Genomic DNA, 7,681 nt, shown 5'->3' with positions numbered 1-7,681 from the left:
CGGGACCCCTGTATCGCCCGGTCAGATGACAATGATCGCATACGCGTGTATCATCCGGCGCAAACGGTTTTTCGCAAATGTGACATTGCGTGGCGCAATGAAATTTTTCCCGTTCATCTTGCGTTAATTTTGTCATGTGGACATTATCAGACAAAATACCCTTTACGCGATGCGCTAAATTTTTAAGTTCTTCGGCGAACCACGCGACACAATCGACGCCGCGATAAAATCGGTAGGCGGATAATGTTTTATCGTACGAACAATGCACGTAGTACCCAACGCTAAATACCTCGTGATGTTGATCGTATGACACGCGTTCGGGCGTCTTCTTCAGCACACACTTCAAGTCGGCGTACACCACGAAGGGAAGTCGCTCCTTTCTGTTGCAGTTGTCGAAGCCGAGCCACTTGTCTTTATCACTTGGTAATCGGATAGCGCAGTCGTTCATTTCTCGACAGTCCGCAATGTGAGTCTCCAATTTTTCGCTCAAATTAAAGAAGTGCAAGCATCTGTAAAATAAAAATTACAATTTTATTTACAATTATTTTATATAATTTGCAATAAATATACGTACCGATCGCAGATATATTTCTTGTGATCATGTTTGCTCAGTTGCGAGCTTACGAGGCGAGACAGATTTTTTATTTACGTGAAATGCCCAATGTTATCATCCTCCTCCACGTACAGCAAATTTACATGTTTCTCTTTTTTGCGATCGATGAGTTGTATCGGAAGAATAGATAGTTCTTTCTTCCTCTCGATGCCGTAAATGTTGATTGAGATGTTATTTATATGTTCAAATTTTTTTATTTGGTTCGACGTCATCGGAAACTCAATGTCCTGAAGATTTAACACTGTCGTGTAATGAGGATATGAAGATTCCCGTGTCACATTTCTTTCGGCGGGGTACAGAGCGGCCACCACTGACCACGCGAAACATGCATTGTCTTTAGACTGCACGTTCACCACTGCTCTCTTCGTCATAATTTCTCGTGGCAAGTTTAAATAACACCCCGCACGCATAGGATTGCATTTGTTGACGTTGACCGTAAGATCAAGGATTCGTGACAATGCCCATCCGCTATCACGTTCCTGAAACTCTTCGAGAGACGCCAATGTGGATTCGATGACATGCCGCTCATACCACTCGCGTAAATCGGACGTGCGAAAGAGTTCATAATTTCGCGTGTTAATACTTTTGTTGGCGCGCTTATCACCTGTCACAAACTCACCGTTGAACGGTATTTACTTTTGCACAGTTGTATATTTTTATAACATCTTGCACTTGCTCGAATACTACACTACTAGCGTCTTCCAAAAATTGTCGCGGTTCGATATAGTCTGCGTTAATCACCGCACCTGTCAGTATCCGATTTTCGAACGCGGTATCGATCTCTCGCCAAACGAGTCTTCCCGTGTTATTATCGCCACTGTAATTACCACCACTGTAATTACCACCACTGGGTATAAACTGTCTCTGCAATCGAGTCTTTGCACCCTCGAGTCGCGCGATTCTAGCAACCAAAGATTGCCTATATCCAATCGAGAGTCGCGGACGCTTGACACGACTGCGTTCTTCGAGCAGTTTGATAAAGTCCTCGCAGCGCAGCGCCCATTCAAAATATTCGCCCAAGGTGGTGACTTGATGGGACCGCTCCAACAGGTCGCGTTCGTTCTGCTCGATGTTTTCCATTATTTCTTTTATTCACTATTATACCACTAACACTTCTAATACAAGAAAGTAACCACTAAACTTTTTTCACCGCTGCATCTATGCGCTTTCAAATCGTACTATGGTTTGACGCGCTCTCATCCTCCTTATATATATTTCACCTAATTCTATCTCCTTTTCTAACATTTGGCGTATCTCAAAAGATAGTTTCCCGAGATATCGATTTTATGGATAGAGGAGTAAGGACACAAGCTGCCGATCGTTGGCGCCGATACGTTGCATTCTTCCTTAAAAAATATTAAGAAAAATGTTTCGCTCTCGTTTACGACCGATTTTCTGCGAGGGTACAAAACTGCCGAACGTTGGCGCCGATACGTTGCATTCTTCCTTAAAAAATATTAAGAAAAAATATTTCGCTCTCGTTTACGACCGATTTTCCGCGAGGGTACAAAGCTGCTGAACGTCAACGATTTTACATTTGCACCCATATAAATAACGATTGACATGTTCGTCGCAGCGTCGGCCCTAAAATCTTCATTCCTTTCCATAATATCCTAATGATTTTATGGACATTTAATGGACATTTTGTCCATAAAATGAAAAAAAACCATAGTTTTATGGATTCTAGAACGCTCCGTTGACAAGTTCGTGCAGCCGGACATCGGCGCTTCCGTAATAAAATTATACTAACGAGGGTACAAAATAGTCAATCATCGGCGCTTGTTCTTTACCTTTTTGGGAAAATGTCTAAGAACCCTCATAAAAAAGTCGTAAAGATACCATCTACAAATATTGCACTCAGAAAACTCCCCCTCCTTTGTCGAAACATCCCCTCCACCCGCGTGACGTCAGCCCCCGCACCATCGAGATACCCCCGCCCCGCGTGACGTCATACCCCACGCCCCGGAGAACCCCCCGCGCCTCGCACCCCACTCAGAGGACCTGAGTTAGAACCGGCATAGTTTTCCTACTCATGAATTCAGGATGCAGATCCAGGGGCGCAACAATATATATAGTGTTTATGTGTGTGAGGGTCATGGAACTTCCTGAATATGGAAGGTGGAGGGGGGATAAGTTCTTAAGAGGAGATGTGCAGGGGCGGCTAAAGGATATCTGCGCCCGGGAACATACCAGGGAACGATGTTATTCCTACTTGTAGTTTCTAAGAATTCTCGCAAGGCCTCATGGTCTACAGGGCCTGAACCGACTGTAAAAGCTCCCTCAGGGACTTCTCGTATCCCAAGGAGCTGGTTTATTAGCCAAGCTCTAAATTGCTCGTATGTGAGCTTGTTGGGCAATTCCGATTCTTCAGAATCGCCGGTATCTATTGTTTCAAACTCCTCCGGATGTTCCCGATTTACAGAGGGCGTTGGGGAGGAGGGAGGAGAATCTTTGAGGATGATTGTTGAAGGAGCCGGAGACGGAGATCTAGGTGGATCGGGGCGTTCGGGAGAAGCAGGGATGAGAAGGGCAGAAGGACTCCGCGGAGAATCGGCGTTCCCAGAGAAAACAGAGGGGTGAGGAGAAGAGGCCCGTTGAGGTATAGCAGATTCGGGAGGAAGAGAAGAAGGAGTTCGCGGGGAGTCGAGAGATTCTGCAGAAGCAGGGTAGCGGGGGACGGAATCAGCGGAGTTTCTGTATGTTCGGGTGAGGAAATAGGAAAGACCGTAGGGTGATATATACAGGGTGTCCGGTAATAGTCGCATCAATCGTCGTGTGCAGGTAGAGCTAGTTAAACCGAGTAGAAAAGTCCTCTACCATTTTGCGATATTCTCAATAATAAGAGAGATATTAATTAATAAAGATCGGCCAATTCGCGTGACGGCGGCGAGAAGAGACAGCCCAGTTTTATGTCGTTACTAAGCATGCGGCGAAAAGAAACAGTATAATGTTACACGGTTGCTAAGCGCGCGATGAAGCGGGGAGGAGCGCTTTACAAAAGACAGTAACTCCATACGAGTAGCGCTAACTCTGGACCCCCGAGTGGGCTGTCTCTTCTCGCCGCACGCTTATCATCGCGCGAATTGGCTGATTTTCTTTAATTTATTTCTCTCTTATTATTGAGAATATCGCAAAATGGTAGAGGACTTTTCTACTCGGTTTAACTAGCTCTACCTGCACACGACGGTTGATGCGACTATTACCGGACACCCTGTATATTGGTTGTGTCTGTGTGAATCGGTGTGTTAATTTTATTTAAGGAGCCGAAGGTTTTGCCCGCAGCCAAACTCCGAGCCAACACTTTCCTTAAACGCCTATTACGACGGTTTCGCGCAGATTTAGCCGCGGCTCGCGAGGGTCGTCTCCTTGGGTTGTCCACTACGAGAGCGAACAATAAAATAACCGGACAAGGAGGGTTCTTACTGAAAAATAACTCTGGGATTTCTCGTTAGAAAAAAAAGGAATATATATATGTATACAGGGTGTCCCGTAAAGACCGGATCAACTCTTAAGGGTAGATTCCTGAGATCATTTTAAGACGAAAATCCTAATACCAAAATGTCGAGACTATAATAGTTTTTGAATTATAAGCATTTATAGTTAACGAATCAGACCGCCTAAAAAAAAAATTATATTTACAGAGAGCCAGTGCGCAATCGGGAAGAATTACTTAATCGCATTGTCGAAGCTGTTGCAAGCATATCTCCCGAAATTATACACATTGCGCAACAAAGTTTATTGCGACGCGCAAGATTGTGCATTGATACAAATGGTGCACAATTTGAACATTTATTATAATATACATTAATTAATTGTATAATTAATTAATTAATTATTTATTTCTTTTGTTAAATTAATGTATTAAAAGATATATTTAATGTATTAATTTAATATATTAAATGTTTTTAATTTATCCGAATTGTTTTAATAAAACGTTTAAAGTGTATTTGAATAAGTATTATTTGGATATTAGCAATAATAGCTGCTTATTTTATTAAATAATTGTAAATACATTTGCTAACTACATATCTACTTATTTGATAACTACAGTTTTGCCTGTAAGATATGAAATTAATAGCAAATTTCTGAAAGAAATATCATGTGATAGCTTGCGTTTTATGTATCACGCAAAAGTAAAAAATATCCACTTCAAATATTTCAAAAAAAGAAAATGTTATAATTAAACAATGTGCGTTTACAAAAATATCAATATAAGCAATCTTATTTTCGGATAAATAACCTTTATATCAATATTAATAAGAGGGGCGATAATCAGTTTTCGCCTTTAGCACTTTGCGTTGTGTCACCCCTGAGCGCGCCAACTTTAGGCGGTCTGATTCGTTAACTATAAATGCTTATAATTCAAAAACTATTATAGTCTCGACATTTTGGTATTAGGATTTTCGTCTTAAAATGATCTCAGGAATCTACCCTTAAGAGTTGATCCGGTCTTTACGGGACACCCTGTATATTTATATTTATATAATTTTGATATTTTAGTTATTTAATAATTTATTTAGTTATTTTATTACTTATTTGTTCGATCGATCGATCGATCGAGAGAGAGGGGGGGGGGAAATCACGCTGTCGCGTGGAATCCAAAGTAATTTCAAGACAGAGGGGATAAAAGAAATCACGAATTGCTCCGCTAACGCGGGGAATCCGAAGAGATTTCAAGAGAGAGAGGGATAAGAATGGAGGGAGAAAAGACAGTTTTTCAGAGTTAGAAGTAAACAAGGATAATAAATTAATAAATCAAAAAGGAAGACAAAGATAATTTAATTTAAGTCCCAGAATTATTTTTTAGTATAAGGGTGTAGATGTAGCACACTTGATAACTTACTACTTATGGGGTGCGCTGATAGAATATTCGAAACACAGTGGAGTCAAGCGCCTCAAGGTGGAGATCAGCCTTGTACTGTATCCAGTAGTTATATTTCCGGTTTTGTAAACTCACTATTGTTCACTGTCGCTGTCGCACTTACACTTTGTTCTCACTTACACAAAACGAGCGTCAAAATCTGAATTCGAGCGAGGCCGAATTTTGAATCGTGTTCGGAAGTTCGAAATAAAGTCTGTTCTCTCGAGGAATGTCGCGGGTATATCAACCTTCTTGCTCTATGGAGAGGAGTCTCCATTGTTTTATTAACATTTCCTGACGAATAGGAAATTTTTCAATGACGCCCTTTGGGTCCCGGAGGGGTCTCTTTTAATTTTACAATTACTACGATTGGTTAGGGCTTTTGTTTAGGGCTCTAGGTTTCGACTAATGGAGAATTTGTTGTTGTCAAGTGAGGTTGATATTTTTATTACCCTCTCGAGTTTATCTCAGGCAGATATCGCGTAACGACGATCTGTCAGGCGAGAATTGTTTAGGTTCGGTTATCGTTGTTAGTCTCTCTTCTAAATTTTTATTAGTTTTCGAGTGTTGGATTCGTTTAGAGAACTGTCGACTATAGTTTAACTTCTTAGAATATAATGAGTTATAGTTTGAATTTTATGATCTGTTTGCTTCTCAAGTTCTGTATTTATTCTTTACTTTTACGATGGAACTGTCTCGGAATATGTTTGCCTCGCCTGTCGGATCGTCGGTTTATCTGCGCGTTTGCGATATTTAAAATATCGCCTTGCGTTCTCCGTAAGAAGAGAATCGTGGAGTCCACAGAACGTAACGATTCTTTACTATTATTATTAGACTATCTCGGCATATGTTTTTTTCGCCTATCAGTTCGTAGTTTATTTGTGCATCTGCGATAGTTCGAATATCGCTTTGCGTTCTCCCAAAGAAAAGAATCGTGGAGTCCACATGACGTAACATTTTGGAGGCTACCATTATATAGTAATTAAAACAAGCAAGATGAAAAAAGTTTATGTATATCATGAGAAGAAATTACCTGTGGGTGTATCTGTTATTGAAAGTACAGAATTAGAACGCATTGAAACTCTGTCATGAAGAATGTTACTGATCTGAGACTTGGATAATAGTGATGGTACTTTTGCAGATTTTTCACCTTCATTATCAGTAGTTTGACCATTTTTAATAAACTGTGCTCTGTGTAATCGTCTACAACCTTGTTCTAAATTTTCTAGCAACAAAAAAATAAACTGGATTTTTATATCTGTTTATTGGACAAAGATATAAAAAAGCATAGTTATAGGATTTACCTGCACCAACAATGAATTTGTAGAGAACGCATGACCATGATTTTTCTGGCGTTTTGAATTCTTCAACTGATCTTGCAAATGGTAATGAGCTTCAGGTGGATATTTGCACATATTTTTTTGCCACGCGTTGTGAACCATTTTTTTAATACCAAGTCGATGCACAATTTTCCTTTCTTATCTGTTCCCTCGAATTGAACTATTGCATACGGTTTTTTAAAATTTTGTGGATCCACAGATGAAATATTTGCCATTTTTTTATGACTTTATGATTGAGGTAAGGTTGTAATCGGTCAATTGTGACTTTACGTAACGATATGCAAGATATTGGCCCTTTCGCCTTTAATAATTATATGTCTCGAGTACTTGACTCACCTTAGTTTAGGTTTTCAGATTCTTGATCACGGTCGCCAGTAGCTTTTACCCTCAAGCTACAAGGAATGCCTGGGATAATGGGTGGATAGATCTTCGCTGGTCCGGAATGCTGAACGCCCTTCGCCGCCGAGCTAGGAGATGTCCTCTAGATCGCCAAGCAGCATACGCTCCGATTGTCGGTCCTCAATCGTTCCAACTCTTTGTTAGAATCGTTCCTCAGGAATACGACAGCAATGATCGCCTGAAAGTCACGACAGAGTGGGACTGGATATACGCAGAGGATCGCCGTGGCAGAAAATAACTTTCAACACAACTCTCCAATAACAATTTGAAATGAATTTATTTCATGTATTTGTTCCCTCAGGAATGTATAGAAAAAATGGACTCTCCGATCCTGTTTGGTTCATGCAATGTTTACATATGTGTCCTAGGTAATATTGACCTCTTGTGGACAAAGGAATGCGACGTCTCGCATACGTGTTATTTTCTAAGCCGCGCGCGCTATAGAAATTCTTGATCCGCTCACCGAAC

The 7,681-nt window shown here is 40.7% G+C and overlaps 1 pseudogene; it reads right to left on the bottom strand.

Moving 5' to 3' along the window:
* Window positions 1-546: 546 nt before the first annotated feature.
* On the bottom strand, window positions 547-6,916 carry LOC145943000 (uncharacterized; annotated as a pseudogene).
* Between the last annotated feature and the right edge of the window lie 765 nt (window positions 6,917-7,681).

Source organism: Prenolepis imparis, unplaced genomic scaffold (genome assembly GCF_030444845.1).
Source record: "Prenolepis imparis isolate NDT839.2.m4 unplaced genomic scaffold, iyPreImpa1.0 SCAF_11, whole genome shotgun sequence".
In the NCBI taxonomy this organism is placed as follows: Eukaryota; Metazoa; Arthropoda; class Insecta; order Hymenoptera; family Formicidae; genus Prenolepis; species Prenolepis imparis.
This window is presented reverse-complemented; position numbering and strand designations above follow the sequence as displayed.